This window comes from Gigantopelta aegis, chromosome 2, assembly GCF_016097555.1.
Source record: "Gigantopelta aegis isolate Gae_Host chromosome 2, Gae_host_genome, whole genome shotgun sequence".
NCBI lineage: Eukaryota > Metazoa > Mollusca > Gastropoda > Neomphalida > Peltospiridae > Gigantopelta > Gigantopelta aegis.
The window spans coordinates 271,833-284,348 of NC_054700.1; the positions used below are offsets into that span (position 1 = coordinate 271,833).

General features: G+C 41.3%; 1 protein-coding gene across 1 annotated transcript in view; it reads right to left on the minus strand.

The window, feature by feature from the left end:
* The window catches only part of LOC121379388 (probable G-protein coupled receptor 139), a 69,815-nt gene extending 61,682 nt beyond the window's left edge, over positions 1-8,133 (minus strand). The window contains exon 1 of the mRNA XM_041507985.1: positions 7,957-8,133. The gene's annotated coding sequence lies outside the window, so the exon portion shown is untranslated. The remainder of the gene's footprint in view (positions 1-7,956) is intronic.
* Positions 8,134-12,516: the final 4,383 nt, after the last annotated feature.

Consider the following 12,516-nt stretch of genomic DNA (forward strand, 5'->3'; position numbering starts at 1 on the left):
GGTTAGTACTAACACGTATAGATGTCGGGTACTTCCTCGCGTGCTAGTACTAACACGTATAGATGTCGGGTACTTCCTCGCGTGCTAGTACTAACACGTATAGATGTCGGGTACTTCCTCGCGTGTTAGTACTAACACGTATAGATGTCGAGTACTTCCTCGCGTGCTAGTACTAACACGTATAGATGTCGGGTACTTCCTCGCGTAGTACTAACACGTATAGAGTACTTCCTCGCGTGTTAGTACTAACACGTATAGATGTCGAGTACTTCCTCGCGTGTTAGTACTAACACGTATAGATGTCGAGTACTTCCTCGCGTGTTAGTACTAACACGTATAGATGTCGGGTACTTCCTCGCGTGCTAGTACTAACATGTATAGATGTCGGGTACTTCCTCGCGTGCTAGTACTAACACGTATAGATGTCGAGTACTTCCTCGCGTGCTAGTACTAACACGTATAGATGTCGAGTACTTCCTTCCTCGCGTGCTAGTACTAACGTGTATAGATGTCGGGTACTTCCTCGCGTGTTAGTACTAACGTGTATAGATGTCGGGTACTTCCTCGCATGCTAGTACTAACGTGTATAGATGTCGGGTACTTCCTCGCGTGTTAGTACTAACGTGTATAGATGTCGAGTACTTCCTCGCGGGTTAGTACTAACGTGTATAGATGTTGGGTACTTGCTCGCGGGTTAGTACTAACGTGTATAGATGTCGGGTACTTCCTCCCGGGTTAGTACTAACGTGTATAGATGTCGGGTTCTTCCTCGCGTGTTGGTACTAACACGTATAGATGTCGGGTACTTCCTCCCGGGTTAGTACTAACACGTATAGATGTCGGGTACTTCCTCGCGTGTTAGTACTAACACGTATAGATGTCGAGTACTTCCTCGCGTGTTAGTACTAACACGTATAGATGTCGGGTACTTCCTCCCGGGTTAGTACTAACACGTATAGATGTCGGGTACTTCCTCGCGGGTTAGTACTAACACGTATAGATGTCGAGTACTTCCTCGCGGGTTAGTACTAACAGGTATAGATGTCGGGTACTTCCTCGCGGGTTAGTACAAGCATGTATAGATGTTGAGTACTTCCTCGCGGGTTAGTACTAACATGCATAGATGTCGGGTACTTCCTCGCGTGTTAGTACTAACATGTATAGATGTCGGGCTGTCGGGTACTTCCTCGCAGGTTAGTACTAATATGTATAGATGTCGGGCTGTCGGGTACTTCCTTGCAGGTTAGTACTAACATATATAGATGTCGGGCTGTCTGGTACTTCTTCGCGGGTTAGAACTAACATGTATAGATGTCGGGCTGCCTGGTACTTCCTCGCAGGTTAGTACTAACATGTATAGGTGTCGGGCTGCCTGGTACTGCCTCGCGGGTTAGTACTAACATGTATAGATGTCGGGCTGTCTGGTACTTCCTCGCGGGTTAGTACTAACATGTATACATGTCAGTCTGTCTGGTACTTCGCAATTGTTGTGCACTATCGACCGCCGCCCAACAGGTCGGTTTTACCTCCACGCGCTGCCCGTATGTGTCCACAGATCGAACAGGTTTACTTTTGTCACAAGTGTACAACTTCTTCACAAAAGAAAATAAATCTGATTAAAGTAGCAAGAATCACAGCAAATATATGTGTTTCTTGGGTTGGTTTTTCAGGTTCTTAGCGAATATTTTCAAAAGTTGGCGTTGGTAGACTTAGTTCCGCTTATCTGCTGCATTTTTTAAAACTAAACGTACATGTATAATTAAAATAATGCATTTTACGGCGAGTTAAAAAGAGCACAGATGACCGTCGGACTTTATTAAGGTTATTTTCTTGGACAATCGTAAATTGACACTCTGGAGCCAAAAATGAAATTTTACCCCCCCCCCCCCCCCCCCCCCCCCCCCCGCCTAAAAAAAAAAAAAGGAAAAAAAAAGGAAAAGGAAAAAATTGCAAGTTTACGTCTGCGATAACAGTTATACCGATCAGACGTTTACATTGTTTGGCATCTATTTCACGCAGACAATTACATCATTAAAGACAAAAGACAGTGAAATATGTCAACTTCTAACTATATTTGTAGTACTGCTAATAGTAATAAGAACTGTGGTTTAGCCGTAGATTTCATTCACGTACAAAACTAGGCTTACGACGTTTTGTGAAACTGGGCGCTGGCTTAATTGTTAGATTCGTGTTAAGATATTCTCTTTGTTGTTCCAGTGGGAAAAGAAGAAATATTCTACCGTTAAAAGGCAGAGATATAAGGCATTTATATCCAAGACCCACCCCAACCCCTGAAACCGATGGGATTTTAATGCAGGCGGAACGTCATCATCATTATCATTACCATCATCATCATCATCATCATCACCATCACCACCATCACCATCACCATCACCATTAACACCATCATCATCATCATAATCATCTTCATCACCATCACCATCACCATCATCAACATCATCACCACCATCATCACCACCATCATCATCATCACCATCATCACCACCATCATCATCATCATCATCATCAACAACAACAACATCATCATCACTATCGTCGCTATACAACAACATCACCCTCATCATTGCTGTACAACAACATCATCATCATCATCATCATCGTTGTATAATGTAGGGAAAGGTCTTCATATAGGTATGCCTGTTGACCAATACCTTCCGTTAATATACTCTTCAAAAAAAGAAACGCATAGAGCATATTTTTTATAACATTAATTTTGAAATAACACAATAGTGAATGTTTTAGTATTATCTTATTCTATAGCTAGTGGATATGATATCATGCAATTCTGAAGCTGACAAAACGCATGATTTGACGTCAGCACGTGTAAATATGTTTTCACAATATCCATAATAATGGTTGCAGAGCTCACATTTATCACGTACAAATCATACACGTACAGCACGTGCACTACCCCTTGAGAGAAAACTGAGTTACATTCACACACGCATTATCGATAGTGTCGCTACGTAACTTTGAAATTATGCCCAGGCTGACAGAACCACAACGTAACAACGCAATTGGCCGGATGGAAGCCGGGGAATCGCAATCAACAGTTGCACGTCTTTTCAACACATCTCAGAGTACAATATCTAGGCTTTGGCACCGTTATCAGCAAACTGGAGTGTCACGTGACCGCCCCAGATCCGGTCGTCCCAGAGTTACCACACCGGCGCAAGACAGATACATACGTCTACGACATTTACGTGACAGATTCCTAACTGCTTCATCGTCAACTTCTGCCATACCTGGGATGCGAAGAATTTCGGACCAGACCGTAAGAAACCGTTTACGTGAAGCCAATATCCGAGCTAGAAGACCAGCTAGACGGATCATTTTAACCGTGCAACATAGGCGTCTACGGCTTACATGGTGCAGACGTTGTCTGATATGGCGTCGACAGCAGTGGCGAAGAGTGGCTTTACCGACGACGTAACGAGCGTTATGCCAATAATTGTGTGCGGCAGGTGGACAGATATGGAGGGGGGAGTGTTATGGTATGGGCGGCCATCACTTACACTGGCAGAACTGACCTTGTACATGTCCCAGGTCATCTAACAGCCCAACGTTACTGCAACGAAATTCTCCAGCGTCACGCCATACCTTTCATCAACGCAGAAAATGTTATCTTCCAGCACGACAATGCACGACCACATAGCGCACGTATAACAACAGACTTCCTGAATCAACACAATGTCGGAGTGATGCCATGGCCTTCAAGATCACCTGATCTTAACCCCATCGAGCACCTGTGGGATGAACTAGATCGACGTTTACGGCAACGTAACCCTGCGCCACAAACGCTACCCCAGCTGCTCCAGGCTTTGCAACAAACATGGGCTACAATTTCCCAGCCTGTGATTCAAGCATTATTTGATTTCATGGGTAGGAGGTGCCAATCCGTCATTGCTGCTCAAGAGGCTCATACTCGATATTAGTGTCCATGACCGTGACCTTGATACGGTGGCCTAATCCTGTTGATTTGATAGACGATTTCATTCCAAGTGATGTTCTGATCATGTTTAACAAGTTTCAATTTTACTGCTCTGGTATTGAGCAAAGATATGATGCTATAAATTTGCAATCCAATCCTAACATATACCAGTTATGCGTTTCTTTTTTTGAAGAGTATACATAAAAAGAAATAAGTATTGTTTAAACCGTCATTATTATCATCATCATCATCATCATCATCATCATCATCATCATCATCAACAACACGTGATATAAGGAAAGCACAATGTATATTTAGAACACACAACACATGTTTTCGCTTCATTCACGACAGCAGTAAGGTACCTATAGAGATCAGCGTGTTAACCAAACCCAGTGGCTGATTGACCTGCTGTACCGACCGGAAAACGGCTAACGGGCTACACTTCCACACAGTAAACATTCAATTATACGTTACATTTAACACCATCGTCGTTTCGCTCTTGCCATAGATAAACATGACAGTTGTTGATCACTGCATACTAGAACCAAAGCGGGGTGCAGCTTAACATGACAGCTGTCGATCACTCCAAATTAGAACTGGAGCGGGGTGTAGCTTAACACAACAGTTGTTGATCACTCCACATTAGAACTGAAGTGGGGTGCAGCTTAACATAATAGCTGCTGATCTCTCTAAACTAGAACCGGAGTGGGTGTTGCTTAACACGACAGTTGTTGATCACTACACATTAGAACTGAAGTGGGGTGTAGCTTAACACAACAGTTGTTGATCACTCCACAATAGAACTGAAGTGGGGTGCAGCTTAACATAATAGCTGTTGATCTCTCTAAACTAGAACCGGAGTGGGTGTTGCTTAACACGACAGTTGTTGATCACTACACATTCGAACTGAAGTGGGGTGTAGCTTAACACAACAGTTGTTGATCACTCCACAATAGAACTGAAGCGGGGTGCAGATTAACACACTAGCTGTTGATCTCTCTAAACTAGAACCGGAGCGGGTGCAGCTTAATACGACAGCTGTTGATCACTTCAAACTAGAACCGGAGCGGGGTGTAGCTTAACATGACAGCTGTCGATCACCCCAAAATAGAACTGGAGCGGGGTATAGTTTACTACAACAGGTTTTGATCACTCCACGCTAGAACTAGAGCGGGATGCAGCTTAACATGACAGGTATTGATCTATGTAAACTAGATCCGGAGCGGGGTGCAGCTTAACATGACAGGTATTGATCTATGTAAACTAGAACCGGAGCGGGGTGCAGCTTAACATGACAGGTATTGATCTCTATAAACTAGAACCGGAGCGGGGTGTAGCTTAACATGGCAGGTATTGATCTCTATAAACTAGAACCGGAGCGGGGTGTAGCTTAACATGGCAGGTATTGATCTTTATAAACGAGAACCGGAGCGGGGTGCAGCTTAACATGACAGGTATTGATCTCTATAAACTAGAACTGCAGCGGAGTGCAGCTTAACATGACAGGTATTGATCTCTGTAAACTAGAACTGCAGCAGAGTGCAGCTTAACATGACAGGTATTGATCTCTATAAACTAGAACCGGAGCGGAGTGCAGCTTAACATGACAGGCATTGATCTCTGTAAACTAGAAATGGAGCGGGGTGCAGCTTATCATGGCAGGCATTGATCTCTGTAAACTAGAACTGCAGCGGAGTGCAGCTTAACATGACAGGCATTGATTTCTGTAAACTAGAACTGGAGCGGGGTGCAGCTTAACATGACAGGCATTGATCTATGTAAACTAGAACTGGAGCGGGGTGCAGCTTAACATGACAGGTATTGATCTCTGTAAACTAGAACTAGAGCGGGGTGCAGCTTAACATGAAAGGTATTGATCTCTGTAAACTAGAACTAGAGCGGGGTGCAGCTTAACATGACAGGTATTGATCTCTGTAAACTAGAACTAGAGCGGGGTGCAGCTTAACATGACAGGTATTGATCTCTATAAACTAGAACCGGAGCGGGGTGCAGCTTAACATGACAGGTATTGATATCTATACACTAGAACCGGAGCGGGGTGCAGCTTAACATGACAGGTATTGATCTGTGTAAACTAGAACCGGAGCGGGGTGCAGCTTAACATGACAGGTATTGATCTCTGTAAACTAGAACCGGAGCGGGGTGCAGCTTAACATGACAGGTATTGATCTCTGTAAACTAGAACCGGAGCGGGGTGCAGCTTAACATGACAGGTATTGATCTATGTAAACTAGAACCGGAGCGGGGTGCAGCTTAACATGACAGGCATTGATCTATGTAAACTAGAACCGGAGCGGGTGCAGCTTAACATGACAGGCATTGATCTCTGTAAACTAGAACTGGAGCGGGGTGCAGCCTAACATGACAGGCATTGATCTCTGTAAACTAGAACTGGACCTGGGTGCAGCTTAACATGACAGGCATTGATCTCTGTAAACTAGAACTGGAGCGGGGTGCAGCTTAACATGACAGGCATTGATCTATGTAAACTAGAACTGGAGCGGGGTGCAGCTTAATACGACAGCTGTTGATCACTCCACACTGTCATCTAGACTGTCATACCACCGTCATCTACACTGTCATCTTCTAGATTGTCAACTATAATGCCATCTACACATCCATCTACACATCAATTTTCATTCTGATCTACACTGTAATCTACACTGTCATCTACACTAACACATACCTTTCATTTACATTGTCATCTACGCTGACATCTGTTTTCGTCTATACTGTCATATACACTATCATCTACACTGACATCTACAATGTAATCTACACCGTTATCTAAATTGTCACCTACACTGCCATCTACGCTGTCATCTACATTGTCGTCTACACTGTCATCTACACGGTGTTATCAACACTGTCATCTACACCGTGTTATCTACACTGTCATCTACATTGTTATCTACACTAACATCTACAATGTAATCTACACCGTTATCTACGTTGTCACGTACACTGTCATCTTCACTGTCATCTACATTGTCGTCTACACTGTCGTCTACACTGTCATCTACACCGTGTTATCTACACTGTCATCTACATTGTCGTCTACACTGTCATCTACACTGTCATCTACACCGTGTTATCTACACTGTCATCTACATTGTCGTCTGCACTGTCATCTACACTGTTACCTATACTGTTATCTACCCTGTTATTTACAATGTCATATATACTGTCATCTACACTTTCATCTCCACTCTTATTTACACTGTTATGTGCACTGTCATCCATACTGTTATTTACACTGGCATCTACACTGTGATCTATACTGTAATTTAAAACTTTCATCTACACTGACATATACACTGTTATTTGCACTGTCATCTACACTGTTATTTACACTGTCATGTACAATGTGATCACACTCCGTTAACACTTCAAACAGTGAATGAGTCTACAACCAGAACGACCGGCGTCGGTGGCGTCGTGGTTAGGTCATCGGTCAACAGGCTGGTAGGTACTGGGTTCGGATCCCAGTCGAGGCATGGGATTTTAAATCCAGATACTGACTCCAAACCCTGAGTGAGTGTTCCGCAAGGCTCAATGGGTAGGTGTAAACCACTTGCACCGACCAGTGATCCATAACTGGTTCAACAAAGACCATGGTTTGTGCTACCCTGCCTGTGGGAAGCGCAAATAAAAGACCCCTTACTGCTAATCGGAAAGAGTAGCCCATGAAGTGGCGACAGCGGGTTTCCTCTCAAAATCTGTGTGGTCCTTAATCATATGTCTGACGCCATATAACCGTAAATAAAATGTGTTGCGTGCGTCGTTAAATAAAACATTTCTTTCTTTTTTCTACAACCAGCACGTTGCATGCTATTGTAACGATGACGTTCGTGCGTACAGGAGAAATTCACCGTACACCTTCGATGTGTAAATGCTACGAAATAACAGCGTTTTCTTACACTGCTCTCCACACAGTTAAAGTTATACGAACTTGTACGAAGATAAGATAAATGAGTTACCCGAAAAGGTCGGACGTCAACAGAACAGAAAACTTTAATTCTGAATTTCTGTAATGATCAGAAGACGTTTTGTCGCTGCTACACTGGCAATATCCGGTGTACCTGTCTGAGGCTGAGCTGAAGGAGCAGCAGGGATTGGCTTGTTATAGGACGTCCTCTACATTATGTTCAGCACCATTGTCGCTCGCCGTACGGATAATTAATTAATAATCCCTAGGTACATATGACGTCATAATAGGCGTCGCACCGTAATAGCTCATAAAAAGATCTTTACATTAACATTTCATTAGTATTTACTGAATCTATTTAGGCCTACCTATCGTGAAGGTAATGAATAATAAATGTGTGTTAAATATCACTGGCTTTTAAAACTCATTCACGTTTTACAAATGGAAAACATATATTCAACCTTTCTCCACTATTGACATTCGTGATCTTTTGTTAACTCGAATTATGATGTTTTCCGATGTCCCATTGTTGATAAGCATGCTGTGGGATGCGTGTAACAGTGCAAATCTCTATTTATTGTCTGCCCAGTCAATATACTCAACCGACAAAAAAAAAACGTTGAACAGTGTGTTTATTTTTGCTATTTCTACTAACTCATTTGGGACCTGTGGTTCTTTCTTCTAACTCAGTTGGGACCTATGTTTCAAATCTCAATTCAGGAAACCGAGGTATGTTTCTACAATGAAAAACAAGGATCATAACCATGGCCAAACTAAGTAAATCGCCATGAACGTCCAGCTAGATCTGTAACAGTACATGATAAAGCTATATAGAAAACTTCATCTAAATTATCTTGAGGCATTGCGAAAAACACGTCCGGAAAACTATATGTGGGACAGACGGACAGACAGACACATAGACAAACAGACAGGCATACAAACAGACAGACAGACACATAGAAAAACAGACAGACTTACAAACAGACAGACGGAGATAGACAGACACATAGACAAACAGACAGACATACAAACAGACAAACAGACGAACAGACGGACAGAAGGACCGGGCGAAACCTAAAGTAGCCGCCTGTTGGACCGGTAGGGGACTAAACCAAACAAGACAAGAGTGGAAAACCAATACTGCAAGCACTGAATGAGTAAATATTTAACCACAATACAGAACAATGAAGCCTGTATATGAAACAAGGATGTTTAAATCCACAAATGATGGCAATGTACGCTGTATTTATCGTTCCAACCAGTGCACCACAACTGGTCAAAGGCCGTGGTATGTGCTTTCCTGTCTGTGGGAGAGTGCATATAAAAGATCCCTTGCTACATTAGAAAACATTTAACGGATTTTCTCTGAGGACTACGTGTCAGAATAACCAAACGTTTGATATTCTATATTCGATGTGCTCTAGTGGTGTCGTTAAACAAAACTAAACTTTTTATATACAGTGTGGTAAATAAAATGAATAAACTAATATATCTATGAACGAAACGTCAAAAATAATGTCGGACAAACATATCTATATAGACCTATGGCCAAATCAAACATCAGTAAACTGCCAGTGCAAAACAAAATAAATATATATAATAAAAAAAAAAAAAAAAAGAAAGAACAAATAATTGCAACAAAGAAAAAAAGAAAGAAAACACCCCCATCCCCACAAACTCCCCAAAACACACCAACAACAACACACACAAACACACACACACACACACACACACACACACACACACACACACACACAAATAACCTAAAAACCCCGCAACGACTGTTTGTTTTTTCGTCGAGTATATTAGACAAACGCCATTCATTACGTTATCGACGTCTGTCAAACTGTTCGCATGCACACAGGAATTTACATTTGCGTACATACACGTTGATCTAACATGTATTGGAAACCCGCATTTTGTCATGTTACACAACGCCTTTGTATATTGTTAGAACTATTTAGGCAACACTAATGTTTATCCATTGTTTCGATGCTCGTCTCTCGTTTTGAGATTCCTAATCGATTTGAAATGACGCGAACTGTGTGACATTTACCTGTTATATACGAACCCAGGGTTAATTAGTGACGCCGGATGATTGGTCATAATCGATAATCGATGGGTTCAACTCTACCGATGCCATGATGCCTTATAAACACTCATAATCGATTGACAATGTTAACTGTATTTGTTCCTACAACTTAGGTGACATGCTGTGGTTTGTTGACATGCGCACATAAAGCCAACACATAATGACTAGGTGTTATCAAGTAGGAGTAACGACGTGCCGGATCCCTGTCACTAAGACAACACATGCATGGTCGTAATCATTCAAATACGTTTTCAGTTCACATAATGCTAAACGATTGTATGATCGAACGTTGATCATTTGCAGAAAACTGATTATAATCGATGATCGATGATGAAAATCAACTGATTTCAGATCAGACACTAGGTTTACGGTTTCAGATCAGACACTAGGGTTACGGTTTACTCCCCTGCGGTGCAGCATGATCGTGGGGCTTTTAGTCAGTGTGTTTGCATGTACGCAGAGATGTATGTACAGATGTACGCACAGATGTATGTACAGATGTACGCACAGATGTATGTATAGATGTACGCACATATGTATGTATAGATGTACGCACATATGTATGTACAGAGGTACGCAGATATGTATGTACAGAGGTACGCAGATATGTATGTATAGATAGACGCAGATACGTATGTACAGATGTACGCAGATATGTATGTACAGATGTACGCAGAGATGTATGTACAGATGTACACAGATATGTATGTACAGAGGTACGCAGATATGTATGTGACAGATGTACGCAGATATGTATGTATAGATGTATTTAAGAATGAATGAACGCACTGACTCAGGAATTAAATTCTTTCTTTTTTTTAAATGTTATTTTCTAATTTTGCTCCAGGGATTCGAAATTGATTTTAAATAGACCGTTGTGATATACAAAATATAACTGTTTTTCGGTCAATCTTGTTTTAAATTTATTTGGCTAGTACTATGTTTTGTTTACAGCCGGATACGATGTATCTGTTTTTAAAACAAATTTTTAGGAAAGGGATAACAACAAACCAACCGCTGAAAAATGGACTGGCTTAGATACTTAGACGCAGGCTTAGGCGGCGTGTAGTCGGGTGGAGACTAAGATATCCTTGAGACTTGGATTTTTTCTGTATGCAATAACCGGGCGTGCTGTATAGGCTTTTTCATAGCTGTTAGCAGATTTAAATACTCCTCCTTCATAAGTTTACCAATATCAACGCTACGTCGACTGTAAATTATTGGAAACATTATTTTATCTCTTTTTACGGCTTTACCAGATTCAACGTTGATTCCAAATGGCTGTTTTGTCTGTAATGTACGAATCCAGAAGGCCTCTCGTTAAAGTCTCAAGAGGTCTGTTTCGTCTTTTGAACTAAGTATCAGGGGTTGTTCAGTTGGAATTATTTCAACATTTTCATCTAACGAATGGTCAGGTAGATTGAAGTGATTGGCGACAGGGGTGTCAACTTCATGCCGAATATCATACTTGTGACAAACTGCTCTAATTCTCAGTTGGTTTTGCGTTTGTCCTACGTACTGTTTTTACATAAATTACAGGTGATTAGATATACCACATTTTTCGAATCACAGTTCATGTCTGTCCGAATTTGATATTCAATTTTGGTCTGTTGACTTTTGAAAGTCGACTGCGTTTTAAGTAAGTTTTGAAGTCTACACCTGGTTTTGGCTCAAGTAGTAGAGGAGCCAGTGCTTATTTGAGGTGATTGGTTATGCTGAAGTTTGTATGGTTTATAGTCTTCAGTTGCCCTAAAGGGATTTTCTAATTCTCGAACAGTTTCAGATTTAATTTTTCTTAAAAACCGTTTTGAATATCCCCTAGGTTTTAAAGCATTAAATAAAAGTGAACAAGCCTCATTGAAATTCTGTTTGTTACTCGAATTTCTGTGAAATCTAATAATCTGAGATTTAACAATGCCTTTAAAGGTGTGTCATGGGTGAAAAGATTTGCAGTGGAGAAGTTGGTGTGTGTCTGTGGGTTTGAAAAACACTTTGTAGTCTAGGTAACCTGTTGTTTCAAACTGTGTACCTTTATAAATTGTTACATCCAAAAAGTGAACTGATTTATCTGATATGGTGGCCTTAAGTTTGATATTGTCATCCTGTTGATTTAATATCTGAAAAAAGTTCCAAAATTCTTGTTTAGAGTGTGGCCAAATGATAAGCATATCGTCGAGATATCTGAGGTACAAAAGAGGTGTTTTACTCGATTTCTTTAAAGCAGCCTCGTCCCATTCGGCGACATAGATAGATGCACAGTTTGGACTAAAACGTTTGCCTATAGCACAACCACACACTTGCTGATACATTTCTCCATCAACCTCAAAATTATTTCCTTTTAGGCTTAATTCTAACAGCTCAATAATGTTCTTATTTGGTCTCTTTGGATCTGGGTACTTATCAAATGCTCACTTAACTGAATCAATGCCCGCATTAATACCTATGTCGTGTACATGGAGTCAATATCAAGGGTAACCAAGAATGAATCTTTTGGGATTTTGTTTTTTGATAATTTTGATA